Below are 15,164 nucleotides of genomic sequence, written 5' to 3'. Positions count from 1 at the left end.
TCCTCCACTCCACAAACTAAAACAATCACCCATACCTACCAAAGAGACCTCCTCCACTCCACAAACTAAAACAAACCTAATTAATAAGGCCACACCTCCTTACTTACCACCAGCTGCCTCTCATTACCAGCCACCTGCCACTAATTTTACCACTACTACACGCCTCCTTCCTATGCCTCCCTCATAGCATCTTCGAACGGTACTTTAACTCTCCAAAAGTATGAAGGTGAATTTGACTTTTCTGCTCTCTTCCACTAGCTCAGCTATTACTGGACCTGTGGTCCAGGATTGCCTCCAACGGTGGCAGTATTGCATGAGCTCTCTACCCTCACCATGTGTTTAAAATAAAGTACAACAAACAAGCAGCTGGCTAGTGTGTCTTCCGTGAATTGGCTGCCAATGTCTTATCAAGTGGAGTTTCTCAGGTGCCTCTGACTAACACAAACCTCTCCAGATGCTTTGTTCTGGACTTTACATTTATTTACCTAGCTTACACTTTTCTCCAGAGCAACTTAAAATTGTTTATCCATTAACACAGCTTGGTTGTTTTACTGGAGCTCTTTAGGGTAAGAACCTTACTCAAGCGTATTACAGCTGGGATATGAACCTATGACTTTCTGAGTCCAAAGGCAGCTGTAACCACAATGCTGGGAACTGCTCTGTTGTATTAAATGGAACATCCCATCTCATCAGTGTTAATATTTTGACTTGAGGGGTGAGAAAATCTCGGAAGGCTCAATGCTGCCTTCAGCTTCAATTCACAGGTCATCTCACAACCATGGAGAACAGCGAAGCTTCAAAGGGAAATGGCTTAGTATTTTTGCAGAAGGAGGATTGGTCCATAGAAGTTGCAAAAGAAACTGACCATCTTTGCACAGAAGTAACAATTTGGAGCATAAAAGAGGGTGTGAAATGTTTGTAAACATACCACTGGCTGTGGATGGACTGGCAATGAGGAGCTGTATTCCCAAAGATGGGTAGGGCTTAGGTCATGTCCACAAAGTGGCACCAAGTACTTCAGACTCTACTCTTAAATGTGGGAAAGCAATCAGGTGGTAAACCCCTGCAGGAGGATGTGAACATGCCCATGTTGGTACTTCTGGTATCAGTGGTTTGAGTTCTCGGCGCTAAGTGTGTACTGCTTCCTTCTTTTAGCAACTGAAGGCGTTGGTATTTTTTAAGTAATTGGCACTTACCCTTAGGTATGAGTACAAGGTTAACGTGTAACCTCTGGAGCAGGGCGTCAACGTGCACGTGCCTGTTCTTTCAGGGTTGTTGGTTAGGTCCCGGCTTCCTGCGCGTTCAACGAGCGAAGGAACGAGTGCTTTTTTTTTTTTTTTTGTCATGTGACTCTTGCCTTTAGGAATAGCTGCAAAGTTAGAGAGAGTAGACTTTGAGAACCTCTGTGGAGTTGTGTGAATGCACATGTACCTTAGTTTAAGAGGTTGCTAGTTCAAGTCTTGACAATGTGTCTTTTTGTTTTCCGCATCAAGCTATCTAAGGATAAGAGAGATGTTAGAAGAGTGTTTTCCTGGGCAGAGGTGTGGCGTAACAGGTAAGGAGCTTGACTCCTAACCAGAAGGTTCTGGGTTCGGTTCCTCAGAAGGGAGTAAGTGATGGCCGTGTACCTGAGCCTGCTGCCACTGATGGGCTGCAGTGCTTGAGGAGTGAGGGTGGTGTAACAGTGCTGTGAGAGGTGAGAGGTGAGGGTGAATGGAAATGAATGTGATGAGGGAGGTGAATGGAAATGGAACTGGGGGTGGGAAAGAAAAGCCCTGCCTCTTTTTTTAATTTAAAAAAAAAAAAAAAAGGCCTACTTACACTTTTCTCTCTTCCACTTACTCATCTTCTCAATCCTCCTACTCTTCCACAGAGCCTGCACACACCACCCACTTGGGATGACTCCCCCAACACAACCCCTTCACACACCATCAGGCAGGTATTGCTGGAACTTACTTCTTACACTTACTGTGGATGTCCCACCACTTCAGAGCTGCTGCAGGTCTTGAACCGTTGAGCTTCATCACCAGTGTACACTGTTTAACTTGTGTACCACAGAGCCAGCTGTACTTTAATAAGCTTTTTTTTAAGCTCTTGTGTCATGAAATATGGCTCTTTGGCAGGGCTTTTGAAAAAGTAGCACCATTGCTTTGATGCACAGACAACCCCACTCCAAACAGCTTTGAACCCATGACCTCTTTAACACAACGCTGCTACTTTAACCACTCGACCACAGAAGCTGGTGGGTTATTGCTTCTGAAAGCTCAACTTTTGTATTTGAAGAAGTAACTAAATTTCCATTGTAAATTCCAAAACACCTGCACTAAGGGCTTGAACCGCAGAGCTCTTGAATGGAAGGCAACCAACTGACCCATTGGACCACCCAGGAAGTTTTCTATAGAACAGCTCAGTTCATATGTATTGGAAGTGAAACAGGTCTCCTATCTTGAACAAAGTGAAACAAGTGCATCGCAGACAACTGCTGCTCTTTGTTCAGTACTTGTACTATTAAGACACCGAGAGATACGACACCAGAGCGCTCAAAGCACCAGCAGAATCGGCACAGCTTTGTTTGTAACGAAACTCAAAGCGAGGCCGAAACCAGTGCGATAAACACCCAACTTGAAGAATCTCCTTGCAGATTTGAGGTGTTTTTGTCAGTCAGACGCACCACACAAACGCCAAACTGCGAACACATTCAAACTTGAGCCTAAAAGAGCCCGCACCGAAGGTGGGAGCCTTAACCACAAGACCACACCGCTGGCCACGCCCACTCACGCACAAATCGCGCCCTTTCACTTTCCTTCCAGCGCGCGGACAAAAACACTAACCGCACTTCGGCCATTTATTTTAAGTGCAGTTTTCACGAGTTTCCACAAGGTGGCAGAAAAACTCTGCTGTCAAATTAAGAGCGTCTTGTGGCGACTTTTTGTAAACAACAAATAACCCTGTAACTTTTTCAGTAAACGGCAGCAAGCATCCAGTGTCAGCCGCAAACTGGACATTTTTTGGTCAATCCCTGAACCTGTGAATGCCCCAGAGACCCATGGGTAATTTTTTTCCAAGCGTGTTTTATAAGTTATACTTGCTTACATTTCATATTTGCACGTGTGAACAGGTGCCTGGAAACTTGTACAGGGAAATACAATGTGGCGCAAACAATGTGAGAACACGAAGGAAATCTCCCATGAGTTAAAAGAGGGTGGCGCTCCTTGTGGTGCAAACTCCACCGGTGGGCTGCTTCGTTTGTGACGGTCTTATGTTGCAGTAATGTTTATGCTGGTTAGTTTCTTCACCGTTTATATGCTTTAATATCGTAACGCACAAGACTAGGCTCAGGTAGGCCGAAGAAAGAAGAGCGGACAGCGTTCGTTACCTGCGTTTACCGGAACGCCGGCACACAGCGAGAGGTATGAGGTGCGAAGGCAAGGAAACAATGCTCTTCAATCAAAGGTTTATTTTAACAAATGTGCAACCGTGCAACCTACAGCGGTGGTTGCTGGCTACGAAATGTCTTTTTCCGCAAGCTGGCGGGAGGGGGATAACTGCGCCGTGGGCGTCCCCGAGCCCACCTGAGAAGGCAAGAGAGTTGCGGGTCGGGCGTGGGGCTTGCTACTCCGTACCGTAAAAACCTTGCCAACTACAGAAACGCCAACAATGAAACTTCAAGGAAAGCCTTTGCTGGGGGCAATGCCCCAGGAGGGGTGGGAGGCTACGACGATGTAAGGTGGGGGTGAAAAAAGTAACAACGTACATTAAGACTGCAAATAAGTTAAAAACATTTGCAAAATACAACACAATCGGAATTAGCACTAATAACTATTAAGCAAACTACTTAACAAAAACCAGGTGAGTTGTTGAAATGCTGCTTGACTGTTCAGCAGTCACTGAGCAAGTACCTCTTGGTCTAAAAACATCTTTTTCTCAAGGATCTGCCCCTCGCAACAGTCTATTTAGTATCCGTCAGACTTTCCTCCTCTTTCACTGGCTAACACACTCACCCCCTTATATTCCATGTGTGAGATCCTACAGCGGTTGAACACTTAATTCCATTTTACCCATAATTCAACTCTTTACAACGCACCTATTTTCCCGCTCAAACGTAACGCTCCCCGGTAACGCGGGTCATTACAATATCCATTATTGAGTTTGATGGCAGTCAGTTTGTTTAGCTGTCAAATATCTGTTCACCCTTCCTGTGTAACACCAATTTATGATTACTGGAGAACGGGATTTCTTGACTTGAGAAACCGGTAACTTCCAAAGTCAGATGTGTCTGGTAGCCAAGCGGTCGAAGCATGGCTCTTGGAATAATTTGAGACTGGGTTAAGAAGTGTCTTCTGTCAGATTCTGAATCTCATATGGCCCCAATAGTTTGATACTCTGGCACTAAAATCCCAATTTGTGTATCTGAGAAACCATCGCATGAATGTGTCACACCTCAGACTTGTGAAAGACAAGACAAACCTCCGTACCACCCAAACAATCACACACAGCCCGACTCAGTTCATATGTACTGGAAGTGAAAGAGAGCTCCTTTACTTGAACATAGTTCTTTAAAAGCTGCACCATGGTGCCAAGAGTGCAACTGCTCCTCTGTGTTACGTGAATCTGTTGCAGTGCTGGGGAGGTGAGGGAATCTTCCTTTTCTTACATGCTTCTTTATGGAAAAGCTCTTTAAGCAGTCAGCCACGGTGCCAGTACTGCAGAACAGAGAACTTTGAACCTTTTTCTGTACCTTTGATAGACCTTAGTGTTTGCAGAGGCCAAAAACCGAGGAGCCTCTGAAAGAACCGCTGAGACCCAGACCGCTATAGCGCAGTTATTTTGTTTTGTCCTTGTTGTTGTGCAAAAACCATGTACATTGTTAATGTTTATGCAAGATGTCAAATGATAATGAATTTACATTGCTTTGTTCCAGTTTTCTTAAATGTCAAGATTACTGCAGCTTTGAGTGTAAACATTGCGTTGTTGTATGGACAAAGTCATATAGTTCAAGCGAGGGCTTTCAGAAGAAAAGTAAGAAAATGGAACGGAACAGAACAGTACAGAACTGGAATCAATTTGAAATCCATAGCTTTGGGAGCTCTGTTGTCACAGCGCTATCCTCTTCATCATTGTTCTGCCTAAGCAATAATCACTAGTGTGCACATGTATCCAGAATTCAGTTCTCTCCTTCACCGTGCACTGATCCAGAGGCAGCTCAAGCACAACGTAAAATAATTCTGTTTTAAACAGCGTTCAGCAGTTAGTTTCTGCAGTGCTCTCTGCTTGTAATAAAAGAACGTATTCAAAATAACCTTAGTAATTACTTGAAACAGTGGTTACGTGAATAACCTTGATGCCGCTGACACATAAACCGGCTGGAAATTGTAGGATTATACGGTTAATTATTATTGAGAAATGTGAGAAAATGCCGCATCTAGTTAGCATTTCAACGCTTTAATTTTGGAGGCGTTCGAGAGAAGATGTAGTTGAAGGGTATGGTTGCTGGCCTCTTTATCCGTACCTATTCTAAAGGTGCAACTGATGCAGTACAAATCAAGCGGCTGCAAATTTTCATTGTGGGACATATGCTGCTATTATGTGAGAAGGTACTTGAAAGGTACTGTATGTATGTAAAACTTCCACATTTTGTCTATCTCAGCGCATCCAGCAGTAGCGGTACGGCAGAGGAAGTCGTATCGAAGGAAAGACGGAGTATTTCCTTATTGTGAAGACAACGCTGGAGTCATTGTGAACAATAAAGGGGAGATGAAAGGTAATGTTTGTAATTGCCCTTTTCTGACAACCATGGAGAAGAGCGGAGCCTCGAAGGGAAACGGCTTAGAATTTTTGCGGAAGGAGAACTGGTCTGTAATAGCTGCAAAAGAAACTGACCGCCTTTGCACAGAGGTAACAATCTGGAGCATAAGAGAGGGAGTGAAATGTTTGTAAACATACCAGTGGATGTGGATGGACTGGCAATGAGAAACCGCACGCTGACGGTCCTCATCGGTCTAAATCGATTACTTTTGTTTCCAAGAAGGTCTGTGGTTAAGTCCACTTCTACAGGGACCTTGCTGGAACAAAGGACAACACTTGATGGCTTTGGGATTTACACAGAAATGCATTTTTATTATCAGATGAAATTAGTTAGTCTTTGTCATGATGTTTAATTTTGTTTTTAACATCTTTTTGAGCTTTATTCACATTCGTATATTACATTTCAGGTTTATTATAGGTGGATATACATGACCACATGGGCCACTAAATCGTATATTTATATGAACATGAGGTACCTTTTAGTTCTGAGCTCATGATTATGAGCAGTGTGTGTTTTTTCTTAGTACATTCAGCCATTGAAGTCCATCTTTATGCATTTGGTTTACAAGTATTAGTTCAATTGTCACACTTGCTCTTTTTTAATTAGAGCCAAGTTTGAGAGCTTGCGATCAATGTCCAGGGTTGAAATCTCAATAAGTCGCTCCCATCGTCGATTTCCAGACAGTTGGGTGACTTCCTTCTGGATGGAAAAAAAGGAAGAGTTTTTCAACAGGTGACTTAGTAATGAGTTTAGAGTATGGACAACAATGAATTTGTCCTTGACGTTCACGCATGTTTTGAAAGATGCTCCTCGGCAACAGTGGCCGTGTGGTCTCGGGCTTAATAAGCAGCATTTGTGATGATAAGCTCTTGCATTTTGATGCCAGAACTGAGTATTCTACCAGAATGCTGTTGAGTGTTGCCAATATAGGGGTACCTCTTCAAAGATACAGCGGATGTGTAACAAGTGGCATGAACATCTGGACCTCTAACATCTGGTCTAAATGAGATGATTACGTGCTACATACCTGGTGGTTAAGTAGCACAGATCATTTTCACCATGATTAAACAATGCAATTAGTTCTTAATGAGCTGCACTTTTCTTGAACATTTTAAAATCAAGACTTCTGTAGTTGAGCGGATTGAGCGAGGTTGATATCTCCATTTTACTGATATATGAAGCGCAACCTCTGGTGCTCAAATGTGGGAATAGGTGCTTTAATAGGCTCCTGCTTTTTAGCAGCTTTAACCCAAACATGAAGTTCTGTATTCCTGAATACCATGTCCACAAAGTGGCACAAAGTATTGCAGACTCTGCTCTGGAGGATGGGGATGAGGTCAGGCGGTAAACCCCTGCAGCAGGATGTGAACGTGCATGTGTTTGTACTGCTGGTATCAGTGGTTTGAGTTCTCGGCGCTAAGTGTGTACTGCTTCCTTCTTTTAGCAACTGAAGGCGTTGGTATTTTTTAAGTAATTGGCACTTACCCTTAGGTATGAGTACAAGGTTAACGTGTAACCTCTGGAGCAGGGCGTCAACGTGCACGTGCCTGTTCTTTCAGGGTTGTTGGTTAGGTCCCGGCTTCCTGCGCGTTCAACGACCGAAGGAGCAAGTGCTTTTTTTTGAGTCATGTGACTCTTGCCTTTAGGAATAGCTGCAAAGTTAGAGAGAATAGACTTTGAGAACCTCTGTGGAGTTGTGTGAATGCACATGTACCTTAGTTTAAGAGGTTGCTAGTTCAAGTCTTGACAATGTGTCTTTTTGTTTTCCGCATCAAGCTATCTAAGGATAAGAGAGATGTTAGAAGAGTGTTTTCCTGGGCAGAGGTGTGGCGTAACAGGTAAGGAGCTTGACTCCTAACCAGAAGGTTCTGGGTTCGGTTCCTCAGAAGGGAGTAAGTGATGGCCGTGTACCTGAGCCTGCTGCCACTGATGGGCTGCAGTGCTTGAGGAGTGAGGGTGGTGTAACAGTGCTGTGAGAGGTGAGAGGTGAGGGTGAATGGAAATGAATGTGATGAGGGAGGTGAATGGAAATGGAACTGGAGGTGAAGGGGGTGGGAAAGAAAAGCCCTGCCTCTTTTTTTAATTTAAAAAAAAAAAAAAAAAAAAGGCCTACTTACACTTTTCTCTCTTCCACTTACTCATCTTCTCAATCCTCCTACTCTTCCACAGAGCCTGCACACACCACCCACTTGGGATGACTCCCCCAACACAACCCCTTCACACACCATCAGGCAGGTATTGCTGGAACTTACTTCTTACACTTACTGTAGATGTCCCACCACTTCAGAGCTGCTGCAGGTCTTGAACCGTTGAGCTTCATCACCAGTGTACACTGTTTAACTTGTGTACCACAGAGCCAGCTGTACTTTAATAAGCTTTTTTTTAAGCTCTTGTGTCATGAAATATGGCTCTTTGGCAGGGCTTTTGAAAAAGTAGCACCATTGCTTTGATGCACAGACAACCCCACTCCAAACAGCTTCGAACCCATGACCTCTTTAACACAACGCTGCTACTTTAACCACTCGACCACAGAAGCTGGTGGGTTATTGCTTCTGAAAGCTCAACTTTTGTATTTGAAGAAGTAACTAAATTTCCATTGTAAATTCCAAAACACCTGCACTAAGGGCTTGAACCGCAGAGCTCTTGAATGGAAGGCAACCAACTGACCCATTGGACCACCCAGGAAGTTTTCTATAGAACAGCTCAGTTCATATGTATTGGAAGTGAAACAGGTCTCCCATCTTGAACAAAGTGAAACAAGTGCATCGCAGACAACTGCTGCTCTTTGTTCAGTACTTGTACTATTAAGACACCGAGAGATACGACACCAGAGCGCTCAAAGCACCAGCAGAATCGGCACAGCTTTGTTTGTAACGAAACTCAAAGCGAGGCCGAAACCAGTGCGATAAACACCCAACTTGAAGAATCTCCTTGCAGATTTGAGGTGTTTTTGTCAGTCAGACGCACCACACAAACACCAAACTGCGAACACATTCAAACTTCAGCCTAAAAGAGCCCGCACCGAAGGTGGGAGCCTTAACCACAAGACCACACCGCTGGCCACGCCCACTCACGCACAAATCGCGCCCTTTCACTTTCCTTCCAGCGCGCGGACAAAAACACTAACCGCACTTCGGCCATTTATTTTAAGTGCAGTTTTCACGAGTTTCCACAAGGTGGCAGAAAAACTCTGCTGTCAAATTAAGAGCGTCTTGTGGCGACTTTTTGTAAACAACAAATAACCCTGTAACTTTTTCAGTAAACGGCAGCAAGCATCCAGTGTCAGCCGCAAACTGGACATTTTTTGGTCAATCCCTGAACGTGTGAATGCCCCAGAGACCCATGGGTAATTTTTTTCCAAGCGTGTTTTATAAGTTATACTTGCTTACATTTCATATTTGCACGTGTGAACAGGTGCCTGGAAACTTGTACAGGGAAATACAATGTGGCGCAAACAATGTGAGAACACGAAGGAAATCTCCCATGAGTTAAAAGAGGGTGGCGCTCCTTGTGGTGCAAACTCCACCGATGGGCTGCTTCATCAGTGACGGTCTTATGTTGCAGTAATGTTTATGCTGGTTAGTTTCTTCACCGTTTATATGCTTTAATATCGTAACGCACAAGACTGGGCTCAGGTAGGCCGAAGAAAGAAGAGCGGACAGCGTTCGTTACCTGCGTTTACCGGAACGCCGGCACACAGCAAGAGGTATGAGGTGCGAATGCAAGGAAACAATGCTCTTCAATCAAAGGTTTATTTTAACAAATGTGCAACAGTACAACGTACAGCGGTGGTTGCTGGCAACAAAATGTCTTTTTCCGCAAGCTGGCGGGAGGGGGATAACTGCGCCGTGGGCGTCCCCGAGCCCACCTGAGAAGGCAAGAGAGTTGCGGGTCGGGCGTGGGGCTTGCTACTCCGTACCGTAAAAACCTTGCCAACTACAGAAACGCCAACAAGGAAACTTCAAGGAAAGCCTTTGCTGGGGGCAATGCCCCAGGAGGGGTGGGAGGCTACGACGATGTAAGGTGGGGGTGAAAAAAGTAACAACGTACATTAAGACTGCAAATAAGTTAAAAACATTTGCAAAATACAGCACAATTGGAATTAGCACTAATAATTATTAAGCAAACTACTTAACAAAAACCAGGTGAGTTGTTGAAATGCTGCTTGACTGTTCAGCAGTCACTGAGCAAGTACCTCTTGGTCTAAAAACATCTTTTTCTCAAGGATCTGCCCCTCGCAACAGTCTATTTAGTATCCGTCAGACTTTCCTCCTCTTTCACTGGCTAACACACTCACCCCCTTATATTCCATGTGTGAGATCCTACAGCGGTTGAACACTTAATTCCATTTTACCCATAATTCAACTCTTTACAACGCACCTATTTTCCCGCTCAAACGTAACGCTCCCCGGTAACGCGGGTCATTACAATATCCATTATTGAGTTTGATGGCAGTCAGTTTGTTTGGCTGTCAAATATCTGTTCACCCTTCCTGTGTAACACCAATTTATGATTACTGGAGAACGGGATTTCTTGACTTGAGAAACCGGTAACTTCCAAAGTCAGATGTGTCTGGTAGCCAAGCGGTCGAAGCATGGCTCTTGGAATAATTTGAGACTGGGTTAAGAAGTGTCTTCTGTCAGATTCTGAATCTCATATGGCCCCAATAGTTTGATACTCTGGCACTAAAATCCCAATTTGTGTATCTGAGAAACCATCGCATGAATGTGTCACACCTCAGACTTGTGAAAGACAAGACAAACCTCCGTACCACCCAAACAATCACACACAGCCCGACTCAGTTCATACGTACTGGAAGTGAAAGAGAGCTCCTTTACTTGAACATAGTTCTTTAAAAGCTGCACCATGGTGCCAAGAGTGCAACTGCTCCTCTGTGTTACGTGAATCTGTTGCAGTGCTGGGGAAGAGAGGGAATATTCCTTTCCTTACAAGCTTCTTTATGGAAAAGCTCTTTAAGCAGTCAGTCACGGTGCCAGTACTGCAAAACAGAGAACTTTGAACCTTTTTCTGTACCTTAGTGTTTGCAGAGGCCAACACTAGATCACTACTAGACAACACTAGAGCCTGCGAAAGAACCGCTGAGACCCAGACCTCTATAGTATAACACCACAACCTTAGCTGCCAGACAGGAACAGCTGGCTGTGTCCCCTCCAAATGGTCACAAAATGCATACTGGGGAAAGAAAGAGCACTTGGATACAGAGAAGCAGCAGGTTGATGCAAAGGATTCCCAGGAAGAAGTGGAGAAAGCCACGCGCTCGGCTACCGCACATTCCCATACCGGGAGTTGAACCCGGGCCGCCTGGGTGAAAACTAGGAATCCTGGCCGCTAGACCATATGGGAGAAGCCAGGTGGTGCTCTTTCCTCCTTGCTCAAGGACAACTTGTTCTTTTCTTGTGGCAAAACATGAAGGAGACGACCGCCGGTCGACCACTAGAGGGCGCACGTTTCACCAGCGCGAAAAGGGAGCGCCCTAGCAACTCGGGTGGAGCCAGCGGAGAGGCCCGAGCCAGCCAGGAGTCGAACCTGGAATCTCCTGATCCGTAGTCAGATGCGTTATCCATTGCGCCACTGGCCCCTCTTGCCTTTGGGCTCCTTTCAAACTACAGGTTAGCTGCGCTGAACACTACAAGAACAAATGGACAGGGGCCTACACTTAAAAGGATCCCCCCTGAAGGGGGCGGCTCTCATATACAGAGAAGCAGCAGGCTGAAGCCACGCATTCCCGGGAAGAGGTGGAGAAAGCCATGCCTTTGGCTACCGAGCCTTCCCATACCGGGAGTCAAACCTGGGCGAAAACCAGGAATCCTGGCTGCTAGACCATACAGGAGAAGCCAGTGGGTGCTGCTTCCTCCTTGCTCAAGGACAATTTGTTCTATTCTTGTGGCAAAAGCTGAAGGAGACAACCACCAGTCAACTATTAGAGGGCACACATTTCAGCAGCACCCCAGCAACACAGGTGGTGCCAGAAGAAAGGCCCAAGCCAGCCAGGAGTCAAACCTGAAATCTCTTGATCCGTAGTCAGACGCGTTATCCATTGCACTACTGGCCCCTGTTGCTTTTGGGTTCTCTTGAAACTCCAGGTTAGCTGCACTGAACACTACAAGAACAAAGGGCCTACACTTAAAAGGAAACCCACTGAAGGGGGCGGCTCTCAGATACAGAGAAGCAGCAGGCTGAAGCAAAGCATTCCCGGGAAGAGGTGGAGAAAGCCACACGTTTGGCAGCCAAGCCTTCCCATACCAGGAATCGAACCCCAGACATCTGGGTGAAAACCAGGAATCCTGACCGCTAGACCATATGGGAGAAGCCAGGGGGTGTTTTTTCCTCCTTGCTCAAGGACAACTTGTTCTATTCTTGTGGCAAAAGCTGAAGGAGACAACCACCGGTTGACCATTAGAAGGCACATGTTTCACCGGTGCAAGAAGGGAGCATCCCAGCAACATGGGTGGTGCCAGAAGAGAGGCCCGAGCCAGCCAGGAGTCGAACCTGGAATCTCCTGATCCGTAGTCAGACGCGTTATCCATTGCGCTACTGGCCCTTGTTGCCTTTGGGTATACTTGAAACTACAGGTTAGCTGCGCTGAACACTACAAGAACAAAGGGCCTACACTTAAACGGAAACCCACTGAAGGGGGCGGCTCTCGGATACAGAAAAGTGAAGCATTCCTGGGGAGAGGTGGAGAAAGCCACGCGCTTGGCTACCACACCTTCCCATAGCGGAAGTCAAACCCGGCCCGCCTGGGTGAAAAATCAGGAATCCTTACCACTAGACCACATGGGAGAAGCCCGGTGGTACCCTTGCCTCCTTGCTCAAGGATAACTTGTTCTATTTTTGTGGCAAAAGCTGAACGAGACAACCGAGGTGGCACCTTGTGAAAGCGCTCCTCAGGACGCTTGTTTTGCTGTACTGGAAAAGTAGCATCCCCGGTATTTAGGACAAGCGAGCGGAGATTCCTGAGCCAGCCAGGTGTTGAACCTGGAATCTCCTGATCCGTTGTTAGACAACTTGTTTTGGTGGAGAGAGAGGAACAAGAGAACCATGTTGCCGTTGTGTGCAGGGTCTCCCTTGACCTCAGACCTTTGGGTCCAAAGATAAGAGCTCAAAAAATAAAAAAAAAATTCAGAAGAAATACACACAAATTGTCAATTAATCTGTCACATTTCATCTCACATAAGTTTGCATATGTCCGTCGTGACCGGGCACTTTTCGCACCTGTTTTCAGTGTCTCCGTAAAGAACTCATTTACACATGAATCCATCTGAGTGTGTGTTACTCACGGTGGGAATATAGTCTCCAGGGAGGAATTGGGGGTGAAGCTGATTAGCAGGCAGGCTTTTCCCACGGCAAAGCAGGATCAGGACAGAATGGGAAGGTAATAAGTGTTTAGCTGACTCCTGTGAAAGTGTCCTCCCAGCAGCCATTATCACAGATAAGGAAAAGAGCCGATTTCGTCTATCTGTCCTCAGCTGTGCAACCTGTACGAAGGGAGGAAGGCCCGTGACCACCTTTGCCCTACCCTTTAAATGGTGCTGCCCACCCTCTTTCCTCCTTTCGCTTCCCTTCTCTGAAGTCCACTTAAACGACCATTCAGAAGATGAGGATGTCGCAGCTAGGCAGATAACATACATTTAAATATGTGCAATAGTGGCAGAAATGAAACCCCTCCATAAACTTAACTGATTCACTGAAGGATAAGTGGCAAGTGTGGTGTCGGTACCATACAACAACCTCCAAGTAGCAATGCACATATCGTTTTCTGAAGTACAAAGGAAGAATTAAGGTGCTTGCCCACAATTTGAGCTCTGCATCTCAGAAGGGTTTTGTCTCTCTCCCACACCTAATCTGGTTTAATTTGGCTTTTACTTGGCTGCTGACGTACTCACGGTAAGCACCATGTCTTGCCGCTACAAAAAAAAATATACAGGTTATGCACTGCTCATTTGTGTACGTATCCTGCCACCTCTAAACTCAATAGGTGCCGACACCTCCCCCCTCTTGCTCGTGTCCAGGAGACTGGGCAAAACAAGTTTTGAATTGTCCATTTCAAAAGAAGTCTGTTCAACTGACTGCCAGCACACTGCAGGAAACACTACCGTGGGCCACAGGTCTTCTGCTGCTGTACCTGAACTGTCAAAGGTACAGGTTAAGTGTCCATCACTCCTTAACAGCAGGTACCTTCGCACATGTATTTACAATCACATGCCACCGGCTCACAGACACACTCCATTCCCAGGGAAGGCATGTTCAGGTGGCAGCCTGATTTAAAGTGAATAAACACGTAGAGCCTGTGAAAATGACCCAGGCCACATTACCGGAATATCAAATAAACTATAGCAGATTCCACCTGGAATTTAAGAAAAATGAGAAGAAAAAAGAATTCACTCAGAAAAGCAAGAGAAAAACATTGTAATTTGATACAATATTGTCTGGAACTTAATGAATTATGTGGAAACTGTTTGAATAGTTTAACTTTATTAACGGTGCTTAGAAGATTATTTCAAGCATTTCTGATTATAAAAAGGTACATACAAAATCAAGCCACATTAATATCAGCGTGTGTATACAAATGACACATTTAACATACTGGTATTTTTCAGTGTCGTCAAGAAATGGCTACTTGCAAGTCCATTGCCTTGTATGCAAGCATTAAGCTTCCCTCTAAGGGAAGTTTAACACTAGTTAATATTGTTCATAATATATACAGTGTGTATATATATAAAAATGCAGTGAATTTAAAATACAATAAAAAAAAATCCTTTTAACACCTTTTGCTCCTGCTCTCTGACACAGGGTACTAGGCAAACCAGGGATAACCTTAGTGCTGCGTGCACTGCAACGTCCTCCTTTGCCAGGCCTTTGGTACAGTGACTTTTTCATTCAAAATGAGGCCTTGCTGTTTGTTAGAGGTTGCCACAATCCACAAGCAAAAACCATAGCAGACACGGAGACTCGTTATGCACCCGAAACAACCTTTGAGTATCCCGTCTCGAGTAATGTCCCAGGAAACAGTTTCTGCTTCAGGTTACACACACACGAAAGGTAACGTTCACATTTCTCTGCCACAGTCTCATGCAACCGAACGTACTTTTCAATCGTGATGGAGACAGGCCTTTAAACAATGTCCGTCCTCTCCAGCTGATACTGCTTCAAGGTAGAGCAGTGAAGTCTGCAGAGAACTCAACTCAGACAAAATTGGAAAAATGCTTCACGGCTCACCTTGTCACTTTGGCATCACCCTAGTTTGGCTTCCTATAAAATGTATTTAAGGCCCCCTTTGAACATGTACAGAAAAATGCAGAGCAGAATCTAGAGATTGCGCAGAAGGGTTCGAAAG

At 45.2% G+C, this 15,164-nt stretch overlaps 3 non-coding genes across 3 annotated transcripts; all 3 read right to left on the bottom strand.

The window, feature by feature from the left end:
• Positions 1-11,098: 11,098 nt before the first annotated feature.
• trnae-uuc (transfer RNA glutamic acid (anticodon UUC)) lies at positions 11,099-11,170 on the bottom strand. The gene has a single exon. It is a non-coding gene; the product is annotated as a tRNA-Glu (tRNA).
• A 162-nt stretch (positions 11,171-11,332) lies between these two features.
• trnar-acg (transfer RNA arginine (anticodon ACG)) lies at positions 11,333-11,405 on the bottom strand. Its single transcript has one exon. It is a non-coding gene; the product is annotated as a tRNA-Arg (tRNA).
• Positions 11,406-12,295: 890 nt separating this feature from the next.
• On the bottom strand, positions 12,296-12,368 carry trnar-acg (transfer RNA arginine (anticodon ACG)). Its single transcript has one exon. It is a non-coding gene; the product is annotated as a tRNA-Arg (tRNA).
• Positions 12,369-15,164: the final 2,796 nt, after the last annotated feature.

This window comes from Scleropages formosus, chromosome 8 (genome assembly GCF_900964775.1).
Source record: "Scleropages formosus chromosome 8, fSclFor1.1, whole genome shotgun sequence".
Lineage (NCBI taxonomy): Eukaryota > Metazoa > Chordata > Actinopteri > Osteoglossiformes > Osteoglossidae > Scleropages > Scleropages formosus.
This window is presented reverse-complemented; position numbering and strand designations above follow the sequence as displayed.